The sequence below is a fragment of the Ornithorhynchus anatinus genome, chromosome 3 (genome assembly GCF_004115215.2).
Source record: "Ornithorhynchus anatinus isolate Pmale09 chromosome 3, mOrnAna1.pri.v4, whole genome shotgun sequence".
In the NCBI taxonomy this organism is placed as follows: Eukaryota; Metazoa; Chordata; class Mammalia; order Monotremata; family Ornithorhynchidae; genus Ornithorhynchus; species Ornithorhynchus anatinus.
Genome location: NC_041730.1, coordinates 104,414,491 through 104,428,733, shown reverse-complemented (window position 1 = coordinate 104,428,733; position 14,243 = coordinate 104,414,491). Strand labels below are relative to the sequence as shown.

The 14,243-nt window shown below is 37.7% G+C and overlaps 1 non-coding gene across 1 annotated transcript; it reads right to left on the bottom strand.

Annotated features, from left to right (window-relative positions):
• Nucleotides 1–373: 373 nt before the first annotated feature.
• On the bottom strand, nucleotides 374–445 carry TRNAP-CGG. Its single transcript has one exon. It is a non-coding gene; the product is annotated as a tRNA-Pro (tRNA).
• Nucleotides 446–14,243: the final 13,798 nt, after the last annotated feature.

Here is a 14,243-nt window from a genome sequence, read left to right as displayed (position 1 = left end):
TATTTTGTAACTAAGGAATTTAAATTAATTAGATTACAATGGTAACATAGTTAAACTGCATTTACTTTTTCTCAGTTATTGATTAGTTGGAAGAGTTTATTAATAATAATAATAATGTTGGTATTTGTTAAGCACTTACTATGTGCAGAGCACTGTTCTAAGCGCTGGGGTAGACACAGGGGAATCAGGTTGTCCCACGTAGGGCTCACAGTCTTAATCCCCATTTTACAGATGAGGGAACTGAGGCACAGAGAAGTTAAGTGACTTGCCCACAGTCACACAGCTGACAAGTGGCAGAGCTGGGATTCGAACTCATGAGCCCCGACTCCAAAGCCCGTGCTCTTTCCACTGCGCCACGCTGCTTCTCAAAATTGGGCTCGTCCGGGATTTGAACCCGGGACCTCTCGCACCCGAAGCGAGAATCATACCCCTAGACCAACGAGCCACTGGCAAACCAGGCCGCATTTATTGATGTAGTTTTGCTGGAATATTACTATTCAATTGTATGCTTCATTTCCCTTCATAGTGGTAACACTGGTGAATTTATCTTTGATCTGATTGGGCTTTCTCTTTGTAAATCTAGTAATATGTGTATAACTGAATGTACAAAGTATGCATAAATGTTGTGTGGGAATAACCTTAAATAAATTCTGAAGCTGGTTGTTGGGTTAATATGTTTGGAATATTGGGAATAAAACAGGGATGGCTCATTGAAAAGGTGGGATATTAGGAACATATTGAAATTAATCAATCAATGGTATTTATTGAGTTCTGTCTGAAGGAAGAGCATGTACTAAGTGCTTTGGATAATATAATACAGAACACATAAATACAATCACTGCCCAGAAGAGCTTATGGACTAGATGGAAAGGCTGTGATCTATCTTAATAGGGGAAATAGACAGAGTGGGTAGTTTGAGGGTGAGGGAACTGAGAATGAGTGGAAGGAAATTGGGGAGTCCAGAATTAAAATTAATCATAGATATTCATCGAGCATTTACTGTGTGCAGAACACTGAACTAAATACTTGGGAGAGTACAATACAATGTAGTTGGAAGGTTAGCTCCTGAAAAATAAAGTAATTAGAGATTAAGCAGAAAAACTGTCTGATGGTATTTATTAAGCACTTATGCTTAATAAATGTCAAGCACTGTTCTAAGTGCTGGGGTAGATACAAGCTAATCAGGTTGGCCACAGCCAGTCCCTGTCTCAAATGGGGTTCACAGTCTTAGTCCCCATTTTACAAATGAAGTAACTGAAGCACAGAGAAGTGAAGTGACTTGCCCAAGGTCACACAGCAGACAAGTAGCTGAGCTGGGATAGGTACCCAGGTCCTTCTGCCTCTGACATCTGACCCGCTAGGCCATGCCACTTCTCACAACCATTTCCTTTGTCTATGTTTGAATAAATTAATCATATATACAAAGAATGACTTTTCTCTGGAAAAGTGAGAACAAGGCAACACAAGATCCTTGACTGGCAGAATTTCTGAGATGATCCCACGAAAGGTACTTGTTTATGATCAAAATTTTTAGACACACTTTTTGGAGGAACATCTGGGACTCTGGCTGTTGCAAAAAATCTGTTGATAATAAAATGGTTTCTTTTTTTCCATAGACAGAAATAATTGACATTAAGAGAGGAAACAACTCTTGTCAGATGTCACATTCTAGCAAAACCGGCATACATCAGAGTTAGAGAAGTGATCCAGAGAAAACATTCTACAGTGTATTAAAACTCCATATGCCATCATGGAAACTCAAAACAGAACAAGGGCAACAGTGTTGCTCCTCAGGAAGGACAGGAAGAAATGAAAGGATCAATTCCCATCTGTGATAGATCACTAGACAATTGCTTCCCATTTATAAATGGGCAGGAAATATGTGCAGAGTTTTCAGTGGGAAATCAGATTAAGCAATTTACATAATCCCTGTAGCAATTCAGATTTCATTCAGAGTAACACTTGGGTTTAAATGGAACAGGAACCACAGTGATTTCTCATCCTTTTTTCCCAATTTCCTGTGCAAGGATAAATTTTATTTTCATACCTGCTCATGTCCCTCTAAAGAATTTAGGTAGACCAAGTTCTCCTATAATATGAAAGTGACATTCTTATGTAACCCTTGGTTAGGAAATTTCATACTGTAGTACATGTCCATTTTGACTTTGTGCTTTGCACATAAGTGACTTTCTTTTATAAGCAGTACAAGGAAGTCCAAATGGGTTAAAATAATCAGAGGAAGAAAGCTCCCTGATTCCCCAGTTGAATTCTAACCAAAATGCATCTGGAAAATGTGTGTTATAGCAGAACTGAGTGCACTTTAATTCTATGAAAATGAGTCCAAATATTATAGGTGACATTGCACCTTTATAGTCTGTTTTAGTGCAAGACCTTGATGTTTTACATCCCAATGAAATGGTGCTTAAATCTACAGTAAAGGAAAATTGAAGGTTTTGAGCCTTCAAAGTTCACATTGCCCTTGAATTACGCACAGGGATCAGGGGCAATAAACAGCTCCCTTTCTGGGTCCCTCCCTAAGCTCATACTGCCGAGGCTACAATCGTTCTGCAGTACAAGTCCCCTTTTAAGGCTCAACTGCAACATTGATTGAAATTTTTCTTTCTTTCTCCAATAGTTTATCCCAGATGTAGTGTATATTTATTTCACTATTTGACCTACCAGGATGCAAGGCCTGACTGAATAGCTTTTTGGGTACCAAAATACTGTAAATACTTGGGAGGTGAAAAACAGGTCAGTGCTGGATGCAAACATAAAATCAGGTTGTAAAGGTCTTATTAGAAACCAATAGTACAATTGGTGGAATCAGCATCTACAATTGCAACTGTTAAAAACCACTTCCATAGTAATATTTTAAAAGGGGAAACTACTTTTTAAATATATAGCATCTTTAAAAAACTGGTTTAATCTAATATGATCATTCTTTTGCAATGTACTTTCCCAAGTGCTTAGACCAGAGCTCTGCATACAGTACGTGTTCAATGAATACCAGTGACTGATTGATTGATGATTACAGCAACTCAGAAATGCATATTTCTCTCCATTTCCAGTCTGGATTTCTACTTGAATGAAAAAAATTCTTATAGAAAGAAAAATATGTCATTTATTTTTACTTTCTTGTAAATAGCATCTCCTTAAATAAGTAACAAAAAACAATGAGAACTCTGAGGAAGTTTAGTTCATTTATAGAACCCCTCCTAACAAACTTTTTGGGAAAACTGTCACAAAACTATCAATAGTTTAAAAATGCAGAGTACTTCCTGAGCAATAACTGACTTCTGGAAATTTAAATGGTGCCCACCGATTTTTTATAATCTTATAGGTTCCAGGTTGCATTTGCTTAGAAATGAAATCTTGTTCTGGAGCACTTAGAGATTGCTTATACTATAATGTTTCAGTTTTATGAATCTTAGCAAGGTTCCCAGTTTTTCAACTGCTTATCAACCAAATACAGAAGCTTGTAGCTTCATTTTAAAACCACTGGTCTTTTGCACCTTCATGTCTCAAGCAACAATCAGAGATGATAGGTCATTCCCCTTAAATGAGAATGTGTTATACTAAGCGTTTTGCATATCTATTATTTCACGAATGTTTGGTTATTGGATCAGTCAACAGTGAACAGTTTGATGTTCAAACTTTGAGGCTAAATACTGTAAAATCCTGTCTTCCTACTTTCTTTTAATAATAATAATAATAATGTTGGTATTTGTTAAGCGCTTACTATGTGCCGAGCACTGTTCTAAGCGCTGGGGTAGACATAGGGGAATCAGGTTGTCCCACGTGGGGCTCACAGTCTTAATCCCCATTTTACAGATGAAGGAACTGAGGCACAGAGAAGTTAAGTGACTTGCCCACAGTCACACAGCCAACAAGTGGCAGAGCTGGGATTCGAACTCATGAGCCCTGACTCCAAAGCCCGTGCTCTTTCCACTGAGCTACGGTTTTCCATAGTCCCTAGATGTGACTTTTAGTGATGTGTGGACCCAGATGCACCACGATGCTCATGTGTAGTTGGTAAGGAAATGCAATCCAAATTGACCCTCCCTACAAGGGCCTCAAACCCCAACCTGGAGTTGCAGGAGATTTAGGAGTTATCTGATTTGTTGGCCATGCATTTTTTATATGGATAGAAATTAAATTCCTATTAAATGCAATATTTTTTGGATTAATATAGCTCTCCAAGGTGGGCTGAACATTGCTATTCATAGAAAATAATGAATATATTCTAAGCAATCATCTTCAAAAATAATATTATTCAGAATCCAGATAACTCTTTTCAGTTTATAATTACTTCAGGAAATTATATTAAAGTGAAACTATCACAAATTTCAAAATCTATCTGGTTAGTTTGATTCTTTTAAGCAGTCTCCTTGCTTATCATTTGTCACTGAAAAGAAAACTCTCACATTTTCTAGTCCTATATCGAAATGCCAAAGGTAAATGTTTCAAGGCTGAACAATTTAATTACAAAGAATGTTGTGTTGGAATTATTTTCCACTTAAAGTTAAAAGATATTCCCTTAGTATAATTTGATCACATAAAATGAACAGTAATTAACTGAACCACAACTACTTGGATCAACTGGTTACCTAAACCAAGTAAATCAGTAATAAGAATAATTGTGGCATTGAATAAGCACCAAAATGTGCCAAACGTTGATTAAATCTTGGGGTAGATATCAGATAAACAGGTCAAACCCAGCCCCTGTCCCATACAGGTATAAGGTTTAATGAGGAGTTAGAACAGATATTGAATCCTCATTTTACAGAGAAGGAAACTAAGGCACATATAGAGGCAAAATGACTTCTCCAAGGTCACACAGCAAACAAGTGGCAGAACCAGGATTAGAACACATGTCTTCTGATTCTCAGGCTTGTGGTTTTTCAGTTAGCCAAGCAGCTATTTATACTAGTTAATTGGAAAAATAATCTCCTAAGAGAAAACTGGAAGCTGTCTCTGTCTAAAATGGCCAAATACCATCTGATTCAGTTATAACATTTTTCAATCTTTGGATGAGTCTGTCACTCTCTCATAGTTGAGATAGAGCCCCATAGTTGTCAGTGGACTCAGTTGCTGTCCATCAATACTGAATGACCAAACCATTTAGGACAGTCTCCAGGAATGATGATTCAAGTGTGTCCCTTAGAGACTCTTTCCAATGTTTTATATTTTGGATGACAGTACAGTTAAAGGATGTTGACCACTCCAGTGTGAAGGGACTATGTTTTCTGGGTCCTGACCAGAGTAAACTAACATTTTGTGGCTGCATTTTGGAGGGGGGTGGTAAGGGCTGTGTGTGTGTGTGTGTGTGTGTGTGTGTGTGTGTGTGTGTGTGTGTGTGTGTGTGGTGTGTACTGCTGGAGTTTTTGGAAAGTGGATGGAACTACTATTGTGGTAAATTTCATTCTTTTTAATATCCTTCTGATTTCATTCACATCAGCTAGGGCTGCCAACCCCAGACTGTCCAGGTTCTCCAGACATCTTTGTCTTCAGGAAAAGGAGGAAGGAAGAGAGGCATGGAGACTCTATCTGATTCTCACTCATGGGGACTCTATTGCTTACAAAGAGACGGACAGGGCTCAGAAAACACAGTCCCTTCAAACTAGAGTTGTCAACAATCTCCTAATTCATCCACCCAGGGATTTGACTCTGTTTGCATTGATTTAGATCCATTTTTTGTCTTCAGTGGGCAGAACTCTCCCCATTAAAAAGTCTCCATAAGTTTGAAGGAATTAATAATGATAATAATTATAATGGTATTTGTTAAGCACTTACTATGTGCTGAGCACTGTTTTAAGTGCTGGGGTAGATACAAGGTAATCAGATTGTCCCACGTGGGACTCACATTTTTTAATCCCCATTTTTACGGATGAGGTAACTGAGGCACAGAGAAGTTAAGTGCCTTGCCTAAGGTCACACAGGAGACAAGTGGTGAAGCTGGGATTAGAACCCATGACCTCTGACTCCCAAACCTATGCTCTATCCACTAAACCATGCTGCCTCTCTAGACTGCCTCTCTTCGGACAGGAATGTTTATCTACCAACTCTGTGGTGGTGTTCTCACCCCAAGCACTTAATGCAACTCTTTGCACAGTGTTGCATAAATGCCACTGGTTGACTGTATTTTCAGTGCCTCCATTGCTTCTTCTGTAAAATGGGGATTGAATATCTGTTCTCCCTCCTCGTTGGAATTACTTTACCTGTTAAGAATTCTATAAAATGGAATACAGAAAAAATCCCCTTCCCCAGTCTTACCATTCAAGATCCTTTCACCTTTCCTGCAGTGACCTATTTTCCATTAATGTTTATTTTCCTTATCTTAGAGCCCATTCCAATTCTCACAGCCTTTTCAAAGTAAAGTGACCAAATCTGGACCCAAAACCTGGATTGACCAAAGCAGAAAATGGAAAAATTCCTTCCCAGTCCAGCCTGCATATTTTATCCTACAGCACTGGCTTGCTCACTGTGTCCCCATATCATCTATCTCACTGATGACCCCTTTCCATATGCATCCTCTGGCCTGGAGTACCCTGCTTTCTCCATAGATCCCATACCACCACTCATTCCACCTTAATTCTTATTAAAGTCAAAGTCCTCTTTTCCTCGACTCCCACTCATTTCTGCATCATCTATGCACTTGAATCTGTACCCTTTTGTCATTGTTTATTCACCCCACCCTCAGCCCCACAGCACATATGTACATAGATACAAATTATTTATTATTTTTTATTTGGTCCCCCTCTAGACTCATAGTAGAAAGGGGATGTATCTGTGAACTCCAATGTATTGTACTTTCCCAAGCAATACAGTAATCTGTACACAGTACTCAAAAATTGACTGACTGATTCCCAGAACTTCCCTATTAAATTTATGTGTGAATGCAACCACCTGCACCAATTTTTTCTGCTGTCACATGTCTAGCCATTTTTAGCAACCCTAAATTACATAATTTGTTTCTTGTCTCAGAGTAGAACCATTCCTTCCTCCTAGTCTTTTTTTAAAAATTTTATTAAGCAAGAATAAGGGTAAAGGAAAGGAGAAAGAAGAATGAGGAAGACTGGCGGCAAGGCAAGAGAGCTGGGAGCTGACCACTGAATGAATGACCACCTGGTGCCACTGAGACAGCTTCCTCTTATCCTTCTAGATTGTAAGTGCTATGTGACAAGGATCATGTCTTCTGACTATATTGTACTTCCAAGCTCTTAAAAAGAACAATTTTGCTAATGGGGACTAATTGTCAAGTGATTTTGAAGATTCTCTTGCATCACTTTGCTTGTAAAATGGGAGTAGGAATGGGTGAGAAAGTTCTTTGACTCCAATGAAATAGTTTTAAAAAATTATTAGGCTATGTTTGAAATACCTGGAATTGGGATTTATGTACCTAAAAGCGAATTTGCAGGCAATATTTTAAAAAAATGCTCACTAAAGGAATATTTGTACCATTCTATTCATTCTACTGACGAATTCACAAACAACATAGTGGTTTATTAAACATACTTTAAAAACTACATCTAAACTAAGTATAATTTATAGATTTTACCTTTCATGGAATTTTATCTGTTACTTTTCAAATTTGTCCAGAGTAAAGTTGAAATTCTAATTCTGGTTTCCCCTAAATCAACAATTATAAGGAGAGACCATTCCAAAATTTGAACAGTTAGCTTTGAAAGCTATTACTGCCACCTTAGGTGTGCTTCTCTAACGCAGAACTTTAGTCTGATATTTGCTATAGCTATGATCTGGAAAAGTATTCAGGTTGAAAGATTTACTTTTAAAAATGGATTGTCATGTTTAGCATCTAAATTGCAGATCACAGAGTAATTCTTGCTAGGTTTCCTAGTTACAGGTGGTTAGTTTTTGAGTTCCACACCGTCCAATTCCCTATTATATTTTGTCATTCCTATAATAATGTGCCTAGTTCAGCTTCCATGCAATTTTGATACAGACAATGTGAACTAAATTACAGGCTATAAGTCAGAGGATTTTGACTCTAAAAGTAAATGTCTGTGAAAACCTTCAGCTCTTTTCTAATCAAGATCTAAGTCTCCAACTTTTTTCTCATCTTCTGTGGTAGTGATGAAGCAAAACTCCAGCTAAAGGTTTGAGGAATCCTTAAAGCTAAAACTTCTATGTTTTAAAATTACAACTTGCTTGAAGTATCCATTGTATTTTCCTAGAATCCTGAGTTCAGCTCCAGTGTTCTGACCCAATTTTTCCTTTAGTTATTACCTTTTGTACATCTAAGGAATCTCCCTCCAGTTCAAGAAGAGCTAAAGAATAACTCTTGTGTCCTAAACTAAAGTGCTGGGTGGAACTGTTCTGAATCACTCGACAGTTATTCAATTTTGCCCAGACAGGTAGGAGTTCACATGTTGGCAAAAAGATAGTAATGAGAATGCAAGAGAGAATGAGAGAGGAGATGCTGTAGAAATGCATAATTGCACTTTACCACCTCTAAGGTTTTATCAGGTGTGAAGTTTACGTTTTCAATATATCAAAATAAAAGTTACTCTGCAGATAGTGAGATGATTTTCTTGGAAACTAATTCATTCAATCATATTTATTAAGCGCTTACTGTTTGGGAAAGTACAATAAAACAAACAGTGACAATCTCTGCCCACAAGGAAGTCACAGCCTAGAGGCGGGGAGACAAACTTCAATAAAAATAAATAAAAGTACAGATATATACATAAGTGCTGTGGGGCTGGAGGATGAGAGAGAGCAAAAGGAGCCATCAAGGGCAACCCAGAAAGGAGTGGGAGATAAGATAAAGTGGGGCATAGTCTGGGAAAGCCTCCTGGAGGAGATATGTGTTCAATAAGGCTTTGAAGCAGGGGAGAGTTACTGTCTGTCAGATTTGAGGAGGGAGTTTGCTCTGGGCCAGAGGCAGGATGAGGGCCAGGGGTCAGCGGTGAGACAGATGAGATTGAGGTACATTGAGAAGGTTAGCACCAGAGGAATGAAGTATGTATGCTGGGTTGTAGAAGGAGAGAAGCAAGGTGAGTTGGAAGGGGCAAACTCATGGAATGCTTTAAAGCCTATGGTGAGGTTTAATCATTTAATCATTATTCAGAAACCATGGATCTATCTACAGATTTTATTGAAGACTACCCCTTTGACAAAATTCAAAGGACTCTGTTCAAATTGTTTTTCCATCAGTCACATGAGCTAAAGCTACATAGAGTGATATATTGACTTCAGGCACGTATCTAATTATGGCCAAAAAAACCCACTCTTGAGAGAAAGGAATCTGAATTAAACAGATTGATGATATAAATTGCCTTAATTCACAAAATATCACTCTTCTGTCATCATCATCACAAACACCAACAAAATAATTTTTCTGAACATTCTCTAATAACTTTTCAAATATATAGAAAAAGTATATTCTAATGGAGAACAAGTAAACTAATAAATATACAATAGTTCTAAAGTGTAAACACAAAACATGAATAATTTTTAAAATAGCAAATAAACTTTCTTGTTTATTAATACAGTCTTAACTTATGATAAATAAGGGAGCATATCAGATTATTTGAGGGAAAAAAGTGTCTAGGTCTAATTCATTCAAACATCGTCAACTATACTAATCACAGTTACTTACTTTGCTCATAACTGCTGAGATCAAGACATGTGAAATCCAGGTGAAGCGATCAGATACATTAAGCAAGCAAATTTTGTTTTGGTAGAAGTCTCATTAATTTGATTCAGTACATCTTTAACTTCTTTAACATCTTTCGTCTCTGTTGAGCTGAGGATACTTTGGAAATTTCAATGTCTAATACCACGGGTTCAGAAAAATATGCTGGTAATGTTTAAATCCTAAAGCATCTAGGATTTTTACTGGTCAGTCATCTCAATACTCAGAGTCTAAGCTTCATAGACTCACCCATTCCACCCCAAGGCAGTATTAATTTGAGAATCAGCAATGACCAATTTTTTAAAGGTTGAACCAGCTGTTGACAAAGTGAATCAAGCTCCCAAAGGGACCTGTATTATTATTCATAAACAGCTACGAGTTTGACTCATTTTCTTCTGGGAGTTTCACTTGTATGGGTAAAGTTTAAACAAATCTCATCATCAGTGTGAGCTCCCTTCTACACTGCCTGAATTGTGCCTGGGAATCAATTCAAATATTTTTTAAAATTCCTCTTGAAGAACTTTGGTAAACTGCAAAGTTCTTGACCATTTTCAAATCTGTGACAGTTTTCAAATTTCCCCTAAATTCCAGGAGAATGGGATCTATTAAGCCATTACGTACTTGCTACCAAGCTGTTTTACCATTAAATTTTGTCTGATAATGGCTTTGGCAATGGGTGTTGAGTGACCATTTGGAAAATAGAGTGTTACAATACCAGATATGGCTGAAGAGTCTCCTGGGCCATGGTTGAGACTTTCAGTACTCCTCACGCCCAGTCTCACAGCACTTATGTACATATTTTTATACTCTGTCACTTCCCTTCTAATTTATTTCAATGTCTGTCTCCCAACAATACTGTAAGCGCCTTGAGGGAAGGGATCATGTCTACCAACTAGTAAAGGCCTTGAGAGGCAGGGTTCATGTCAATCAACTATATTGTATTATGCCCTCCTAAGTGCTTAGTACAGTGTTCTGCATTCAGTAAGTACTCAATAAGTACCATTGATTGATTGGGTACTGACTACTAGGTGGAATAAAAACTGAAATGAAATATACTGCTAATATTATTAAAAAGTAAAACATTATTTTTGGACCATTCAGTTATTTTACTTCCGTACCCCACTCCTTCTAGTGCAGGTTTCTCGCCCCCAAATTTTATTTTGTGGAACAAAATCCTCTTTAGTTTATAAAAGAATTTAATTGGCAAGCATTTGCCTGGAACATGTCAATCAACTCTGTTATATCGTATTCTTCCAAGTACTCAGTACAGTGCTGTGCACACAGTAAACATTCAATAAATGGCTTTTCTTATACTAATGTTTCAATGTGAAAATGCAAATTATATTATTCACTCAATCATATTTATTACATATAACCATATACATTATTATGATTCTTGTATAATAATCTTGCCCAATTTGCACAAATCTGGATAAAATAAACTACAGTAGACAAGTATTGCATACCCAATTACTTAGGGGAACTAACATCTCCTTCCTAATTCTCAGAAAAAATGTTCAAACTTTTTTTTCCTCTTTATTCCAGTAGGACAGCCTGTTTTGACATTTACTTCCTCTAACTCAAAAGGCAGCTTCTAAAGCATGATGACAGATGGTAAAATTACTAATAACGAGCTAAACTGGCCTGAATCCAGCACAATGCCAGTTTGGATGTTCCCCCAAAGCTATGAAAATAGAGTCAGTCCTTCAGGGGGGCCTTTTCTCCTTCTGATAGAAGGACTTAGCCAGGATTTAGGACAGGTTCCCAAGCAGAGTTCTTTCCAAATACTACGCACATAGCCAAGACAAATGGAAATGAGAGTCTCTCACTAGAATATATACACATCCTCCTCATTAAGCCGTTGAACACAATTTGCCAAAGTCTCTAGAATGGAACCATTCTATTCAAATTATTACCGGTTTTCAAACTTCTTTACTTTTGAATTAGCTACCTTCCTATTTCAATTTCCTGACATATTGCTTACGGATTCTTGTAGAAAACGGTTTCTAATCAGACTGCTGTAACGAAGATGTAAATTCCACCTCTGACTTACCTCATTGAAGTGTTAACTTCAAAGCCTAGGTGGAGCATTTTAAATGCTAATGTTGTCAAACAAGGCAAACATACTCAAGAGAACATCTATCCAAGAATATGCATTTCTTGACAACTTCAGAGTCTTGATATTTTGTTGTTCTGGGTACCACTGCCCTTTAAACAAACAGTTGTTGGAGTTGTAAACCCTTAAAAGAATGATTTGGATAAAATAGAAAGAAGGCAGATGTAATCCCTCCAGGAACACAAAGGAGAGGTGAAGAGGAGACTTAGATAACAAGGACTTGGCATGAGACATTCCACCAGCCCCCTGACAAGGTAGAAACAGCAGAGAGTTTTTAATAATTCTATGGTTGTGAAAAAATTTACACGTTGCTTGTTCTGTGGGAGCTTTCTGTGAGAAAATAACTTCATGTCAATCTCACACCACTCAATCTTCCTTTTTCTTTTTTGACTCTGAAAAAATGTCAGGGCCAACAATCTCAATTTAATCCCAGTATTGTACTTTCCAAGCACTTAGGACATTGCTCTGCACACAGTAATTACTCAATAAACATGATTGAATGAATGAATGAATGGAAGACACTCTCTGGATCTTCACCCTCCTTCACCTTAGTTGAATTCTTTGCAATAAACTGTTCTAATTCTAAAATGACATACCCAGTGGCTGATAAGCCACTTCACACTGTGGTTGCATAGTGACTGTCCTTTGCTGCACTGGTGCATTTTCCAATTGCTTTTACTGGTCTTGATCAGTCTTTTCAAAACCCAGTGTTTCTAAAGCTTCTGCTTATGTAGAATAACTTTATTGCCTTCCTCCAGGTCCGTTTATCTCCGCTGTTGCCTCCAAATCCCTTCTGGCTCTTCCACGTTGTTAGATATTGTGTTTTATTTGGACTTAAAATAGTGTTCTATGGTTCCTGCTTGTGTAGGATGCTAAGCAACAATGAATTTGAATGGAGCAGATTCCACAGGATAATTTTTGCAATAAAACAACTCTAAAAATGTAACTGTCATCTGATTTCTGGATTTTATTTGGGCAAATGAAGGACCCACAGTTGATTCTCTATTTTTCTAATGCAATGTATAAGAGGCAGAGAAATATCTTTTCCCATCAAACTAAATAATTTCCTTTAGGGGATCCCACAGCTTCTATAGAGGTCTGACCATGAGACCAGCCCATCTTGTCTAAGCCTGAGTTGGACAAGCCCTAAAGAATCACTCAATCAGTGATATTTTCTGAGCACTTACTGTGTGCAGAGCACTGCCATAAGCATTTGGGAGAGTACACCCCCTTTTCCCAGAGTAAGCCCCCCTATTCCTCTGCTCTCCATCCCCTCCACATTGCCCCAACTTGCTCCCTTTACTCTACCCTACCTCCCCGGCCCACAGTACTTGTGTATATATGAACATATTTATAATTATAATTTTATTTATTTTTTAATGATGTGTGTATATCTATATTTCTATTTATAACGATGCTACTGATGCCTGCTTACTTGTTTTGATGTCTGTCTCCCCCCTTCTAGACTGTAAGCCTGTTGTGGGCAGAGATTGTTTCTATTTGTTGTTGAACTATACTTTCCAAGTGCTTAATACAGTGCCGGCACACAGTAAGGGCTCAATAAATACAGTTGAATGACTGAATAAATACAGTATAACGGAGTTTTCATTCAGTAGTATTTATTGAACATTTACTATGTGCAATGCACTTACTAAGTGCTTGGAGTGTACAATTTGGCAACAGATAGCAATAATCCCTGCCCAATAACGGGATCACAGTCTAGTAAACACAATCCCTGCCCACAGCGAATTTACAGTCTGGAGACTGGAGAAGTATCTTGAGGGCCCCTAAGGATCATTCCTATGTAACTTTTTAGGACACCCTCCCAGACCCTCTCTGTATTCTGGCTCCATAATGAATTGAAGAATCTAGAAATAATGTTTTTCCCTTCTGGACTTCGGCACATGTTTGACAAGCAACAGGACCAGGCTCAGCTGAGTCTTTTTCCTCTATATTTTAAAAGTGAGCTGAAATTGAAATGTGTGGGATTTCAATTAATCAATCAATATTTATTGAGCTCTTTGGAAAGTACTGTACAACAGAGTTGATAGTCATGATCTCTGTCCACACTGGTTATAAATTCATAAAGATCACTTTTACATCACAGAGATACCTCCACCCCAAGTTTACTTCTAGTTGCAATCTGACAGACTCGAATTCAATAGGTTCAGTTATCTCACAAAGATAATAAATTCCTCTCCATTTTTCACTAAACAGTAGAAATTATTGATGCCTTTTAAATGAAAAGATGATATCAGTGAACATCAGATGGGGAAGATCATTGTGGGTGACTAATATCCCTGACCTCACTATGCACACACAAAGATTGTCCTTTGTTGGGCTATGTATTTGTTGACTGCAGTTTCTTGGTCCATCTTTCTCCCTCATCTTTGTGTACCAAGTTTCATATGTGATTTTATAGTACCAATGAATGTTTTACTGCATCCCTAACATGCATCTTCTATTTTC